This window comes from Schistocerca nitens, chromosome 2 (assembly GCF_023898315.1).
Source record: "Schistocerca nitens isolate TAMUIC-IGC-003100 chromosome 2, iqSchNite1.1, whole genome shotgun sequence".
Taxonomy (NCBI): domain Eukaryota; kingdom Metazoa; phylum Arthropoda; class Insecta; order Orthoptera; family Acrididae; genus Schistocerca; species Schistocerca nitens.
Genome location: NC_064615.1, coordinates 730,653,685 through 730,670,635, shown reverse-complemented (window position 1 = coordinate 730,670,635; position 16,951 = coordinate 730,653,685). Strand labels below are relative to the sequence as shown.

Sequence of the window (16,951 nt, the reverse complement as noted above, 5' to 3'; positions counted from 1 at the left end):
ATCACTTCACGTGAAGCTTGGTTGGTGCCTGCAAACGAAGCAATAGCCCATTTCGTTTCCCAATACGTCCGATTCAGATGCTACTACGTCTCTAACAATCAAATTCTAACCTTCCATCTTTTCTTTGTCTCCAGTTACGTAAGAAATAATTTGTTACAGTGCTATATCGTTCGTTGTAAACAAATTCATCGTATTTTAAACATATCATAATGTTCACAAAATTATTATGTCTCTTAATTCCACCATTCTCTTCACTAACCACTGGCGCACTACCTCACTCGTTTAGTTTCCCAGTGTTATACAGCTATAGAAAATAAAGAACTTACTTTGTCTAACAAAAACAAAGGAAGAGGTAGATAAATTTTGGGACCTTCTAGAACAAACTGTGAACAGAGTAAATAAAAAGAATGTAAAAATCTTATTGGGAGATTTCAATGCTCAGTTGGGAAAAGAAAAAATGGTTCAAATGGCTCTGAGCACTATGGGACTTAACTGCTGAGGTCATCAGTCCCTTATAACTTAAAACTACTTAAACCTAACTAACCTAAGGACATCACACACATCCATGCCCCAGGCAGGATTCGAACCTGCGACCGTAGCGGTCACGCGGTTCCAGACTGTAGCGCCTAGAACCGCTCGGCCACTCCGGCCGGCGGGAAAAGAAAGGAAATATAAAGATATAATTGAAAAATGGAGTCCACATAAATTTACAAACAAAAACGGTCAAAGACTTGTAGAACTCTGCAGAGAACACAACCTTATATCTAAATCAACATACTTTAAGAGGAAGCCAAGTAAACTTAAAACATGGAAACATCCAGACTGGAGGAAGGGCGAGTGGCAGCTAGACCATGTCTGTATGGACAAAAATTTTCATAAGGAGATCCACAATGTTAAAGTACTGAGAGGAGTAGACACCGGCTCAGACCATTATATGGTTAAAATTAAAATCAAATTCACACCGTTAAAGAAGAGGACCGGAAAAACTAATAAAATAAAAAGGAGGTTTGACCCACATCAGCTAATTAAAAATAATACGTACCAACAAATAACACAAACCATCAAATTAACAGATGATCTAGAACAACTAGTGCCTAATCTTAAAAAAGAAGCACAGAATCTAGCTCCCTTGAACCCACGAAGGAAACATGCATGGTGGACATCAGAATGTGACAAATTCCATGAAGATAGACACCAAGCATGGTTAAAGTTTCAAACACATAAAACTGAAGAAAATGCCATCAACCTAAAAAATGAAAGAAAAAAATTCACTCAAAATATTAGAAGAATCAAGAGAGGATTTCATAAAGATATTATAAAGTCTATAGAAGGTAATTATCATGAAACCAACTCCAGGAACTACTACAAAATCTTTGGGAAACAACTACAACAATATGAGGCCCCTACACTAATACTGAAAGATGAAGATGGAAGAATTACACACAGTAACAAGGAAAATGCAGAAATCATGGCAAAATCATTTTACAAACTCCTGAATTGAGAGGAACCCAAAGAACCCTTACAAATCAACATAAATACCCCAATAAAAACCAAACCTAACAAACTAGACCCTCCAACTTTCCAAGAAGTAGAAGAAATTCTTAAAGAACAAAAAAATTATAAGGCATGTGGAGAAGATTAGGTTTTTGTTGAAATGTGGAAATATGCAAGTGACACAGTCAAGACCTCCTTACACATGGCTCTAACAAAAATTTGGGTAACAGAACAATTTCCCGAACATTGGACCACAGCTATCTTCCACCCACTACACAAAAAGGGAGATAAGAGCAACCCAGACAACTGACAGAGGAATCTCTCTCCTAGATTGCACATATAAAATTCTATCCAAGATCCTATATGAAAGAATCAAGGAGCAATTAGAACAGGAGTTAGGGGAATATCAGGGAGGTTTCAGACCATGGAGAAGCTGTGCAGAGCAGATAATTAGTTTAAAATTGATTATGGCATACTACAAGAAACGGAACAAACCTCTGGCAATAACATTTGTAGATTTTAAGAAGGCATATGACTGTCTCCACAGACCTTCAATATTACAAATTTTAAGAAATCTAGGACTCCATCCAAAACTAATTAAAATAATACAACTCACTCTAACCAACACCAAATCAAAAGTGAAGTTTAGAGGAGAAATTTCGGAACCATTCCTCATAAAAACGGGCTTAAGACAAGGTGATTGCCTATCACCATTACTTTTCAACTGTGCACTGGAATACATAATGAGAGAATGGTACAAGGACAATCCAAAGAGGATAAGAATTGGAAGTGCAAAAGATGATATTAGCCTTTAACTGCTTGGGATTCGCTGATGATCTTGCTCTCCTAGCCAACACCGTTCAAGAAGCCAGGCAACAAGTGAAATCACTACAAGAAATAGCAGAGAAAGTAGGCCTTAGAATATCATTTGAAAAAACAGAGATTATGCTAACTGATCCAACACTTGCAAACAAAATTACAATAGGAGAACAGGAAATCAAAATTGTTGATAAATTTAAATATTTAGGCGAAATAATAACATACAATCTAAATGAGAAGCCATCATGGCAAAATAGAATAAAAACTGAACTATGCAAATTACATTACCAAAACTACATGCAACAAAAAAAGCCTATCTATAGATGCAAAATTAAAACGCTACAAAACATTTACACAACCAGAAATAACATATGCAGCTGAAACTATCTTCAAAACAACTAATACAGCAGAAATTGACAGAATACTAAAAATAGAAAGAAGAATAATTAGGACATGTATAAATAAACAGTATAAAATAAATGGACATTGGAGAATAGCATCAAATGAAACAGTATATAAGAAAATAGAACCAGTCATGAGCACAATCAGGAAGAAACGCATCTCATTCTTTGGACATCTGATGAGAACTCCAGAAAACAGAATTAGTAAAAAAATAATACCAAAATTGTGGAATAGCAAGAGCGACATTAAATGGATCACAGAAATTAAGGAAGATATAAAAGAACTTCAAATTACAGTAGATGGCCTAAAAAACAAGACAGAGAAAACCAGAATACTGCAAGAGCCGCAAACCAGACTACAAATGAAAATCAATAAAAGGAGTACAGGAAGAGTTGTCTCAGATGAAGAAAGAAAGAAAATATCTGAAACAATGAAGAAATATTGGGCAGACAGAAGAGCAAAACACGTTTCATATAAGAATAGCCTCTAATAATTATATTACCTAAATATATTAAGTTATTGTCGAACCAAATTGTATCCATGTGTAACAACTTGTTTAGAACTTTGTATTTTTGACTACAGTGGTCCAATGAAGGCCATAAAATAAATAATAATAATAAAAGAACTTAACGAGTATCAGTTTACCGATGCTGTAGGCGTCAAGAAAAGCACAATGTTGTCTACTCGTACTAGACTATGCCGTGACTTCTTATAATTTCTGTAAACAGTAAGTTACCGGCAAATACGGTAAGCCGGAATGTTACTACTTCGTGAGTAAACGAATATTCTTGCGCGCTGCTAAAACAGTGTCGTGCGTTTCAGGATACTTGTAAGCATCCTTCATACTTCCCAATCCCTTCGAGTCCAGAGCTCGCAGAAATATGTTTGGGGGATGTGACGTGGGAGGGGAGGGACAGTGAACAGGCGGACGGCTGAGCAGGAAGCAAAATTGAGGGTGGGCGTTTGGGACAATACAACGCGTATAGCTTGCGTTTCGAATTTTTTACAAATTATGTGAAGAGTACATCCAGACGAATTCACAAACAATGTTGACAGCTATGAAAATCAGTATGAACAGTCAACTCTTTTTCTTTTTGTTAGCTCCGCCTCACACCTGCGTGCTACTTACGACGCAGAGCGGCAGAAATACCAGACAGCTAGTAATACTGGATCTTCTGCTCGTGAGTGACGTGGCGCAGAAACTTACCTACTGGTACACTAGACTCTCGCTAATCCAGCCACTCCTGGCACATATGGGTGCCGGATTAGTGGAAGTGACGGAGTGTTGAGTGTCTGAAATTTATTTTATTCATTTATTTCGTTGTTTTATTTATTTTGAAAACATAGGGGATAGAGTGTACTGTACTTTATTACATCGAAGGATACAATTTTAAAAGACAGAGGATATAAGTTTTAAATCCAAATATACATTAATTTTCAAAGAAAACTTAGTCCTTGGGTGTATACTGTACATAATTATACAGTCGTATCACTCACTATGAAACATGTCCCTCATTTTTAACTGTCGCAATGATGGTACGCGACGGTGGCATGCTTTATCGCGTAACCGCTTTACAAGCATTACATCGGTACTGCATGTACGAGGGCTCTCCACAAAGTACATTACGTTTTGGAATTAAAAATAAATAAAGTATTGGAAATTTTATTATATACAGATGAAAGCCACACTTAAATACTACTTTTCTACATAGTTGCCATTTAAATTAAGGCACTTATCGTAGCGATGGACGAGCTTGGAAATTCCTTCGTCTGTGCGTCGTCATCAAAACGCTGCATAGCCAACCACTTCTTCATTGCTGGGAATAAGTGGAAGTCGCTCGGTGCCAGGTCGGGACTGCACGGCGGATGAGGAAACAACTCCCACTTAAAAGATTCGAGAACTTCACGAGTGGCATTTGCCGTGTGGGCCCGGGCGTTCTCGTGAATCAGCAAGATCTTTGAGCCCAACTTTCCCCTGCGCTTGTTTTGTATTGCTCTTCTGAGGTTGTGCAGAGTTTGGCAATACCTTTGAGAGTTTATTGTAGTGCCTCTTTCCAGGAAATCCACAAAAATCACACCTTTTCTGTCCCAAATGAAGAGGTAACCACGTGGTTGAAGGCGCAGGCGGCCGAATTTTACGACGAAGGAATTTCCAAGCTCGTCCATCGCTACGATAAGTGCCTTAATTTAAATGGCAACTATGTAGAAAAGTAGTATTTAACTGTGGCTTTCATCTGTATATAATAAAAAGAATTCCAATACTTTATTTATTTTTAATTCCAAAACGTAATGCACTTTGTGGATAGCCCTCGTATCTGGTAGCTGCATAACGTACTCCAGGAAGACCTCGGCAGCTTCAGCAGCAGCAGTGTGAGAAATCTTTGTGCTCTCTCCTCCTGTGTCCTCTTCTTTATCACTTTCTTCATTACTTTCTTGCACGCTTTTGATTATTTCTTTATCTGTTAAAGTTTGGTCCGTATCACAGTTTTCCTCATTCAGCCACTTACAAGGGAACCTCCCCATCGCACCCCCCTCAGATTTAATTATAAGTTGGTAGAGTGGATAGGCCTTGAAAAACTGAACACAGATCAATCGAGAAAAAAGGAAGAAGTTGTGTGGAACTATGAAAAAAATCAGCAAAATATACGAAATGAGTAGTTCGCGTGCAACATATGCAACTTCAAGGGTGATGTGCAATCAGGAGCGCCGTGGTCCTGTGGTTAGCGTGAGCAGCTGCGGAGCTAGAGGTCCTTGGATCAAGTCCTCCCCCGAGCGAAAAATTTACTTTCTTTATTTTCGCAAAGTTATGACCTGTCCGTTCGTTCATTGACGTCTCTGTTCACTGTAATAAGTTTAGTGTCTGTGTTTTGCGACCGCACCGCAAAACCGTGCGATTAGTAGACGAAAGGACGTGCCTCTCCAATGGGAACCGAAAACATTTCATCGCAAGGTCATAGGTCAACCGATTCCTCCACAGGAAACACGTCTGATATATTCTATACGATACTGTTGACGGCATGTGTGTCACATGACAGTAATATGTTGTCGACTCACCTAACTTGTACACTTGGCGAATGGGTAAAAAGATTCTTCTACCTTGCCCGATTTAGTTTTTCTTGTGGATGTGATTATCACTCCCAAAAAAGTGATCGCATCGGACGGACAGACGGACAGATAATAATTGTCTGAATACAAAAAATTAAAATTTTCAGTCGAGGGAAGACTTGAACTAAGGACCTCTGACTCCACAGCTTCTCACGCTAACCACAGGACCACGGCGCTCCTGACTGCACAGTACCCATGAAGTTCCATATATTGCACGTGGACTACTCAGTTCGTATATTTTGCTAATTTTTTTTTCATAGTTCCACACAACTTCTCCCTGTTTTCTCGATTGATCTGCGTTCAGTTTTTCAAGGCCTATCCACTCTACCAACTTATAATTAAATCTGAGCTTCCCACGCCCGGGTTCCCGGGCTCGATTCCCGGCGGGGTCAGGGATTTTCTCTGCCTCGTGATGGCTGGGTGTTGTGTGCTGTCCTTAGGTTAGTTAGGTTTAAGTAGTTCTAAGTTCTAGGGGACTTATGACCACAGCAGTTGAGTCCCATAGTGCTCAGAGCCATTTGAACCAATTAAATCTGAGGGGGGTGCGATGGGGAGGTTCCCTTGTTAGTAACATCTTCATCATCAATTTCTTCTCATCCTGCAATGTTGTGGAACATGTCAATGCACAAAGTAATTGATAATTCCGAACTGAATGGCTCATCGCTGTCTCTCACTACTGGATCCAACTCGGCATCAATGGAGGGCCACAGTTTTCCCCTGCTATTCATTACGGTAGCGCTCTCCACTTTATCCCATGCTTTGTCTGCTTGGAAAACAACATCATGTATGTTAATTGCTTTACACGCCATCAGCGTAGTCTCGATAGAGTCATTTTCACTTTCATTCAGCAAGGAGATGAGAAGTGAATGTCGATAACGATGTTTAATTGATTCAAAAATTCCCTGGTCCATGGGCTGAATTAGGTCTGTCACATTGAGTGGGAGAAAGGGTGTTTGTATACCATCAGACTTTAGAGAAACATCTTAAGGATGACTGGGAGCATTGTCAGTTATAAGGATAGCTTTCAATGGAAGATTTTTCTTCTTTAGCTCATTTCTCACTGCTGGTACAAACGTCTCATGGAACCACCGAGAGAATATTTGTCTGTCCGTCCACGCTTTCTTCTGAGCGCAATACTGCACTTGTAAAGTATTTATGTCAATGCGTTGAAAACAACGTGGATGTTGGGATTTTCCAATCACCATAAGCGGTAGTTTATGATTCCCATTTGCATTACAACATGCCATTAATGTTAGGCGCTGTTTCTGTTGCTTGTAACCACGGACTTCCTTCTCGTTCTTGGCAGCTAAAGTTTTTGAAGGAAGCATCTTGTAAAAGAGCCCTGTTTCATCAGCATTATAAAAGGCATCAGCAGTTAAATCTTCTTCCTGTATTATCTTCCGTATCTTGCTTACAAACTCATCAGCATCCTTATCGGTAGTTGAGCGACTTTCCCCTGTGACTGTCAGCTGCCGAATGCCATGTCGTTTTTTCCAGTTTGATAGCCAGCCTACGGTCGCTGCAAATAAGTTACTACCGCCAAGTTGTTTGTTAAATGCACGGGTCACTGACTGGAATTCCTCAACTGCGTTGTTATATGAACCATCTATACACACGTGCGTCCAGTTCTTCATTCTCAATCTTTCGCATAACCTTCCGTTTTCCCAACTCACTATCCATTTGTGTTGATTACTGTTCAATAACATCATCTTTCTTTTTGATGTCATAAATAGTTGCTCGTCCAACACTGAACTCAGCAGCAATGGCTTCCTGAGAAGAACCTCGATTTGACTTACCTAAAATTTCGAGTTTCTGTTCGAGGTTTAGCGTAATGCGTTTCCTTTAAGAAGAAGAGATTACGAATTGTAAAGAAAGTTACAATTTCAAATACAGTATATAAAGCATTGTTCAACTAAGCGTTGCTGCGCACGACAATTCATTGTGCACGCGGTTTTGGATGTGCGCCGGACTACTGACGGCCGGATTAGCGAGAGTCTAGTGTAATTCCGTTGGGCACCGGCTGGGTCGTTTACAGAGAGTTACAAGCCTCACCACTTACTGTTTTTTCTCTTTATTACGGCCATCTAAGAGACGTGAAGTTGGTTTGCAGGAGTACAACAGTCCCTTCCTCTATTTGCCTTCCTCTTCATTTCCGCGTATGTAGTGCATCATAGATCACTCATAATCTGCTGCTTGTATGACAGACATCCGGTCGTACCCGCCGATTCCTTCCCTCACTAGCTCCTTCCGCTATTGTTCCAATGGCGCCATGCTCCAATATTGTGTCTTAAGACATGTTCTACGAGTTTGCCTTTTCTTGTTTGGATGTGCCTCCACAGATATTTCGTTCCTGTACTCTTCTCCGCACCTTTTCATTGGTAATTCTATCTCTGCAGCTGATCATCATCACCCTCCTGTAGCACCAAATCTCCGCGGCTTCTAGCCGTCCTATCTCTTGTTTTCCTATTGTCCAAGTTTCACGCTCGTGAAAGGCCAGATACCAAGCAATGCTTTCATAATCCGTTTCCGTATTTCCAGACTAGTGTTCTTGCTAGCGAATAGCTTCTTTCTTAAATTAATGCAATTTTGGCCTGCTGTATTCTGCTCATTTTTTTTTCCGGCTTCTAGCATCCCTTGTAATCCTGCTACCCAAAAGGTAATTCCCTTCATCATTTCTAGCTCCTTTCTTCCATTTCTTATTCTTAAAAGTTCATATTCTTTTTCAGCACTTCTTATATAAGCTGTGTATGGCTTTGTATTTTAGACACGTTTTCTTCAGTACTCTTGAACATCTCTTGCTAGATAAGACTGTCAAATTACCTCTTGGCCGAAATCAACGTTTCTAGTCGCCACTGAAGACGAAGACATCAAAAAATCCCTAAGTCGACGGACGTCAGCTTAGATACTGTTTGGATGTTTATTGCATCATTTAAACTAAGTCCTGACCTTAGTCACTGTAAATCGCACAGACGGAGGAATGTGTGCGGAAAATATCCTTTTTCTTACAGAACCGCATCAGTAACACAATTGAAAGAAAAACATATTGAGTGTTTTTACAAAACTGCCAAGCAAAGTTCGTTGTAGAAAATAGTGTATTTTCTGAATGATACCCAATTTCTGTCATCCTTTTTCATCCTCATAAGCAACCTCATCTCAAACGTCAATCGTTTCTCAGCAATAACTTCAACAGATCCCCCCCCCCCCTTTCACGTAGTTCAATCCGATAGTGCCTGTCACCAAGAACACGTTCTGTCGTAAATGCTTGCGACAGTGAAAGATCTCTCATTCGCGTCTCGCTTTTCAGCGGTAGGAAAGTTAAAGTTCAACGTCCTGCGTAATTCGAGGTCATCGGTGACAGAGCACTGCTGTTACTGAACTAGGGCAGTGGTCTATTATCTTAAACAATGCGCCATCCCACTATATTTCAGTGATGAGTGAACACCACATTGTCTTAAATTTACGATCGGCGTTGTCTCGTTCTCCTTCCGCTACAGTTAAAAAGAATCCCCAGATATTGCCTAAACAATTCTTGGCACAAAGGTTTGTTGTTATCTTCCTTCGACTAACGTTCGTTGTCCGTTAGATAAAAGTTGACCGATAATGTAATTGCGAAAGAGAATGCAAAATGTTGCATTGTGTTTACATGAGAAGGAACTTAAAGGGATGGCTAGGCTCACCTCCTACTTGTCTTATATTGCGTCTGTTTCGGAATACTATGAGGTATTTTGAGTTCTAAGGGAGAACACTGGTATACATAAAAATTGGTAATTATGGAATCTACATGTCTGCATTTCCGCACAAGTCCAACACGCAAGATTAAAGTGCTGTCCATGATATCGAAATGTGAAAGTCTACCGCCTGGCACTTCGGCGTAATAGTACAGACATTTGCACCACGACTCGTGACATTTATCACACTTCTCAGAATTTGAAACATGTCCGTGTCCCTGTCAAGCCTGGTGGTACAATTTTTAATTGATTCTATTCTTATGGGAAAGTAGCGCGATTCAAATTCTATTACGGTTACCATGATCCACAAAACAAATTTCAACGAATGCCGTGGTGATCCCTTCAGCAGTGCCACAGCCAAATTTTTCCCCATGTTGTCGCAAAAAGGAAATGCAGCGTTTCGAACTGTGATTTTGAGAGGACACTGAATATTACCTACCTTACTTTGTATAGTAAGGGTGACGTTTACTGTATAAATAAAATTCTGGTAGCTACTGTGTAATCATGTAGCGATAGTGTAGACTCATGAAGGATATTTAGGCGTGTAAGAATGCAGGCATTCTTGGCGAATTTCACTGACGCTGTCTTCTTGTGTTTATACTCTCTTCCTGAAGCAAAGTTCCGCCCAGTTTGCTTCGTGCCATCTTTGGATTAACTGCCTGAAGATTACAAGCAAGAAAGTTTTCGAAATGTTGCTTCAGAACGACAGAGTTACTGGCACTTGGTGAAAATTTTAGAAGATATAAAAACACGGTTTGGCTCAAAAATTAGTCACTAAACTCGAACAATGCAGGCTTCTGTCCTGATACTGGTGTGTAAAAGTTTTCATGTGAGTGGAAGCGTTATGATTTTAAAACGTTTCTCCGGTATCCCGCAGGATGACGTGCTCCAACTGATGGGATATTTCGGCGAGTTTTGTTTCCACTTTCAGGGTATCCTGATGGAGTAATAAAAACGGCGCTCAGCGGAAGAAGTCAGTGAGTGATCGCCGCCCGGCTAAATACCAGTGAACGTTTTCATACCAAGAATTCCATTTACAGGATTGGCCGTAACGTAAACAACGGGCCATTTGGCTGCGCAGGAAGTGTTAAGGAACTGCACCAGTGGGTACTTCCCGGATATAAGAGCGTGTGGGTAAGACGAGGACGCGGTGGACGTTCTGGAGAGCGCATGAGCGCACAAGCTGAAATAGAACGGAGTAGCGTGGCGCGGCGGGCCGGCATCTGGTTTACCTTGCTTCCGTCTCGCCGGTCGCGACAGATTGGCTCCTTGTGCGGCCGGCGCCGGGCGGCAAAAACGAGAAGCCAGAGCTTCTCCTCCGGACTGCTCGGACACACACGCACGCACAAACACACACTGGCACAAGTCGGCTCTTCAAGAGCACATAGCACAGCACAGCACTTGGGTCGCAGTCACTACAGGGGGAACTGAACGGGCGCGGCGGCGTCAGTCTAGGACATGACGGAAGGTAGGAGCCTGCCGGACGAGTTAGCCGGAGTTATTTGCCCGCAGGGCCGGCAGCCAGCTGGCCGGGCGCGCGGCGGCGTGGGATCAGAGGAAAGGACGCGGCAGCTGGCCTCGGAGAGGCGATCGATAGCGGCGCTGCCTCTGGCGTCCTCGCGTGACACGGCACGGAGGAGCACTGCACGGCAGAAGGCGCGGAGCGTCGGCGGGTTCGCGGCGCGGCGGGCCGGCGGCGACTGGCGACTGGCAACGCAGCCGCGCGCTGGGCGCCTGTGGCGGCGGCGGCAGCGCGCGTGCCACGCTGCCAACCTCGCGGCCTCGACCGCCGTGCGTGCGGCTCCGCCACAAAGGGCCGCGCCCTCTCCCGGGAACGCAGCTGCCCCGCTCACGCCGCGCCGCTGTTCAATACAAATCGCCTGTCCTAACGGCGCACGCACTTGCCACCAAAGCTGACAAGTGCACCAGCGAAAAAAAAAAAAAAAAACCCAAGCTAATTTTTCCCTAACACGGCTACTATTCTTTCAAAAATTCAAATGGCTCTGAGCACTATGGGACTTCACATCTGAGGTCATCAGTCCCCTACAACTTAGAACTACTGAAACCTAACTAATCTAAGGACGTCACACACATCCACGCCCGAGGCAGGATTCGAACCGGGAACCTGCGACCTTAGCGGTCGCGCGGTTCCAGTCTGAAGCGCCTGGAACCGCTCGGCCACTCCGGCCGGCTATTATTCTTTAAATGAAGACTTTCTTGGTTAGGCCTAACTGTCGCTGTTAGCTGACTTTCATCAATTACGTGTGAGGTTTGCTTTAATATTTGGTCCCCCCCCCCCCCTCGGTTAGATGTAGTCCGAAACCCCTCCCACAGGTGAGGTTCACCCCACAGTTGGGTAAAAATACGAAAAAATGAAATTTCGTAAATTTGCTTCAAACACTGATTAAAATACTTCAATAAAACCATGTTTTATTTATAAAGTGTATTAAAAGGTGTTTTCAACAGGCGATTCAAAATACTTTATTCTAAATACGCCAACCCTGAATAGTATTCGGACTGACAGAATACAGGCAGACGCGCAAGAAGGCTCCACAGTATTAGCATTAATCGTTTTGACAGACACTTAAAAACTGCCATTTTCTTGTATATTACACAGGGTGATTAAAAAATAACTGTACACACTTCTTGGGTTTAATATGTGTCAAAATAAGAGTAAAACATCAAACAAAGTTTTCTCTGAAATTGCTTTATTTCAGAGTTTATTTCACAGTTAGTAAAGTAGGGATCACAACTGCAACAGAAAAAACACAAAATTAATTCTTCTTGGAAATCAAAGAACCGAAAGGACTTGAAATTCAACTCAACTACGTATTGCACATCTACTCCAGAATATGATCAAAATTATGTCTGCGTAGACGAATATAGTGACATGCTCCACGTCTTACTACTCCCTGAATGTTGCAGGCTCCGTTCACTTCATTCTGCACAGCCGTTTCCAACTCGCTGCTGTAATTGTGCAACATTCTCAGTTGCAACACCATACACGAGCTGCGTTAGACGGCCACAAAGGTGGAAGTCCAGAGCGTTCAGACCCTTAGATCTGGCGGGCCAACCAACCAGTCCTGCACGACATAACCACTTAACGGGATAAGCAACGCTGAGGTACTTTCTTGCCTCCCGACTGAAAGGTGCAGTGGCACCACAATGCACAAAACGTCAACTGGTTAGTGTAGCGTACGGGACATCAAGAAGCAGACCACCCAATTCATGTTCCAAAAACTGTCGATACACTCTGACAGTCGGGCGCTTTGGAATAACATGCGGTCGGAGTGACTCACTGTCCACGATACCGTACCAAATGTTTACTGCAAAACGATGTTGATATCCTTGTACTGTAATCATCCGATGATTCTCATACGAGCATGTTATGAGCGTTCCCGATGCCCGCAAGCGAAAAGAGGATCTCGTCAGTAAACTGTACCCGTTGACAGAACAGTGGATCAGTAGCATAGCGCTCGAATCACCACTGTCAGAAATTCTGTCTTCTAGGGTATTCTCCAAGTGTCAGCACCTGTACCCGCAGCAAGTGAAATGGGTATAATTGCTGTCTCCGAAGGAGTGGCCATACAGCTGAGGAACCCTTACCGTGGCGCTTATCTGGTGGGTACTTATGGTCGCATCTCCATCTACTATTTCAAGTTTTTTCTCAACACCCAACCGCCCTATTTAGGCCGACCTAACCGTGGCGCACCACGAATGTCATATTCCCTTAAACGCATGTCCACAGCTGTCAAAGTCTGATGGTTTGGTACTCTTCTGTTTGGAAACATTTCCATATACCGTCGTCTCGTTGCTCGTGCATTGCTTTCTGGTGTGCCGTACAGCAGGTGTATATCCGCGTATCCACCGTTTGAGTACGTCATCGTACCGTACACGACTGCAGTCTATGAACTACTAACAGAATGATGTACATAGTATGTCTGGTGCCAGTATACTACAACAGCGCCATAAAGATCATACCACTGTTAAGTAATCAAAGTCATTTCGTGACAGAATCAACTGAGCACTGGAGAGGGGTGTACAGGGCAACATCAGTCGATATGCAGGCGAATACGACACCCCAAAAGCCTGTACTGGCCCACCTACCACAAACAAAATTATGCATCACAGCTCGGAAATAAAGTAATTTTCGGTAAAACTGTATTTAACGTTTTGTTCCTATTCTGATGCATACATTACGCCCACTAAGTGTGTACTGTTACTTTTGAATCACCCTGTTTACGTTAAATGTAACTGAGCCTTTACTTACTTTGCAGATGACAGACAATATTATTTGTACCTTCATTCGAACCTATGATTACGAATCTTTTCAGTCTCTTGATTAACAGGATTACTAAGAGAATTCTTGTCGGTGAACTTCGGCGTAGCTGCATTCCACAAACGTTTGTTTACCTCTTGCTCGTACGTGTATTTCGACTCGTCGGCGTATCGCTTATCACAATCATTGTGAAAATTTTGAGGTAAACTTATGCTGAAGACAATAACATCCGCTTTATATGCGTTGCAGAATACCACGACTGACTTACTGACACGCAGCGACTTCGACCCGTGCGGCATAGGACTTCGCAAATGAAATCTAACACTTGTACGGAACTTGTTTCAATCGGAGAATACTCGACAGACACACATATAAAGCATTATGTTCAGTTCTGAAAGTCCATAAGGACTGGTGGACACTTCATCATTGTCCATGCTCGGAATTAATTACGTAAAATGTTATCTTTGAATTAAAAAGTTGACGTGAGATTTTGCCAGACCCATCTCCCCTATTGTGAGGTTACGTAATTAATGGACGTCACCGAACGAGTAACAATATTGCAAATACGAACTTTGCACTTTGCAAAAACCTTCGGCGCGGTGACTGACGGGAGAAGCCGTTTCGAATGGTCTCGGCCGGGCTGACAGTTTTATCGGCCCAGTCAACCTATTCAACACTATTTAGCCGATGACAATGCGTTCTACATCTACATATATACTCCGCTAGCCACCAAGCGGTCTGTGGCGGAGGGCACAATTCGCGCCAAAGTCATATCCCCCCCTGTTCCACTCACGGATCGCACGAGGGAAAAACGACTGTCTGAAAGCCTAAGTACGAGCTTTAATTTCCCTTATCTTTGAATGGTGATCACTGCGCGATTTGAAAGTTGGTAGTAATAACATATGCTCTACATCCTCGGCGAAGATCGGATTTCGGAATTTAGTGAGCAGCCCCTTACGTTTAGCGTGTCGTCTATCTGCAAGTGTATCCCACTTCAAACTTTCTATGAGATTTGTAACGCTCTCGCGATGGCTAAATGTACCAGTCACGAATCTTGAATCTCTTCTTTGGACCTGTTCAATCTCTTGAATGAGACCCAAGTGGTAAGAGTCCCATACAGACGAACAATACTCTAAGACTGGACGAACTAACGTACTGTAAGCGTCTATCGAAAACAAAGCCTGATGTATCACAGTGTGCTGGAGATCACAGAAATGTTGAATGTATTTGAATTGAGATTGTTTCCAGAAAGAATTTTAACTCTGCAGAGGAGTGTGCGCTGATATGTGTCTTCCTGGAGGAAGCAAAGCTATGAGAACGTATTGTTAGTCGCACTCAGATAGCTCAGATGGTAGAGCACTTACCTGCGAAATGCCCATCTGGCACACACTTTTAATCAGCAGCAAGTTTCATACCAGCGCGTGAATATTCATTATGGTTTAAATTTACTGATTCAACGTAGATACTCTTCGCACGCATTATTGAAGTCTAAGGTTAGTAGCGACCGGAAAAAAGTAAATATCGTTACGAAATCATGCACCTTCCATCGAAACAACTACTCTCATAGCTAGATGTTTACAGGACAGCTACCATGGCAACAATCAAGTTACATAACGAGCTTGGTCACGCCTTTCGTTCTGTCCACGGGTGTCATTTCGAGCTGCGAATTCGTAATGTGAACATATCCAGAGCGGAAACGCGCAGCTGTTGTTGCCATAGCCTTGCGTGTGGAGAGAACCGTAATCCGAGAACACCGCCCGCCCGGATGCTCGGCTGACGATCCCTTTGTCGAGGTGTAGTCATATTTACTGATCTTCGCACTACGTCTTTCGGAGGATCACGGCTCAATTAGTTGGATTTATTTAAATTATCTAGCCATTGATGATCTTTTCTCAGCCGCCTGTGACACTGTGTCCTACTGGTCACAGGTTGATTTTCCAGTCGCATGTACTACAACCGCGTCGACAAACGCAATTAATGTGAAGCCACTGTTCGTACCGTGAACCACCGTTCACAAACGACGCCACATATTCTATGCATGGGCAAAGTTAATATAGCGTCGGCTGAGATGATTCGGACTTGTATTAAAGTGCAGAGTTGTGGCATTAGAGTAGAGGTAAGAGTTCGGAACAAGTAGAAGGAAACTAACATGATGAATCTGAAAATGGATTTCGCGTACGAATGAAATACATAACAGATACCTCACACGAATACGAAAACGCTGTCTGTTACAGCAAACCTGCCAACAGTAGGCCAAAAAGTATCATCTGCAGATGCACAACTAATCGATATTTTAGCACCTTATTGTGTTCATTAATGTAGGCACTTCGAATATTGCTTCTAATTTTTACTTTCGGAGTTGTCACGCCACAGTCGGGACTAATTCTCACACACAATCAACAATTTCTACAGCGAAATTTCTCTCAAATCGTAACTTCATAAGATTCGCTTTTTAAGTTCCACATTTATTTTGTTGATTTATTTACTCATCCATTACTGTTTCCGGACTGTGGAAAACATTTTTCGTTAGTCAATATTTTGTGAATGAAAGTTCCTGGTGTCCGCCCCGATAAAGTGGTCAGCGCGACGGAATGCCACGCTAAGGAGGCCGCGTTAGATTCCCGGCTGGGCCGGAGGTTTTTTTCCGCTCTGGGACTTGGTGTTGTGTTGTCATATCATCATCATCATCATCATCATAATATCCCCATCGACGCTCAAGTCGCCGAAGTGGTGTCGACTCAAAAGCTTGCACTAGGCGAACGGTCTATCTGACCGGAGGCCCGTAGCCACACGACATTCATTCTTTTCCTGATAGACTGAATCAAACACACTTACTCCCACAGAAATGTTGACAGTATCGTCAAGTCCCACCTCGTGTTGCACATGCCGACCTTTTTCTTTTTAACACTTTTTGTTGAGGTGCATTTGAATGGTGTTATCCAGGAATGTGGGGAGGTTAAGTACAACAGAGATCAATTTTTAGTGCCACGGCAGAAAGTGGAACCACTGTAGTGACGCCACCCAAAACGAGGTGTTCACCTACGCAACTGAGGTGCCACTGTAACGTACCTCAAGCAGTGACGTCGCTTTACTTTGTCCGTGGACGCGGCTCAACATAATTTCT

At 42.6% G+C, this 16,951-nt stretch overlaps 1 protein-coding gene across 1 annotated transcript in view; it reads right to left on the bottom strand.

The window, feature by feature from the left end:
- LOC126236934 (uncharacterized) overlaps positions 1–16,951 on the bottom strand; it is a 557,773-nt gene that overhangs the window by 289,155 nt on the left and 251,667 nt on the right. The window lies entirely within an intron of this gene.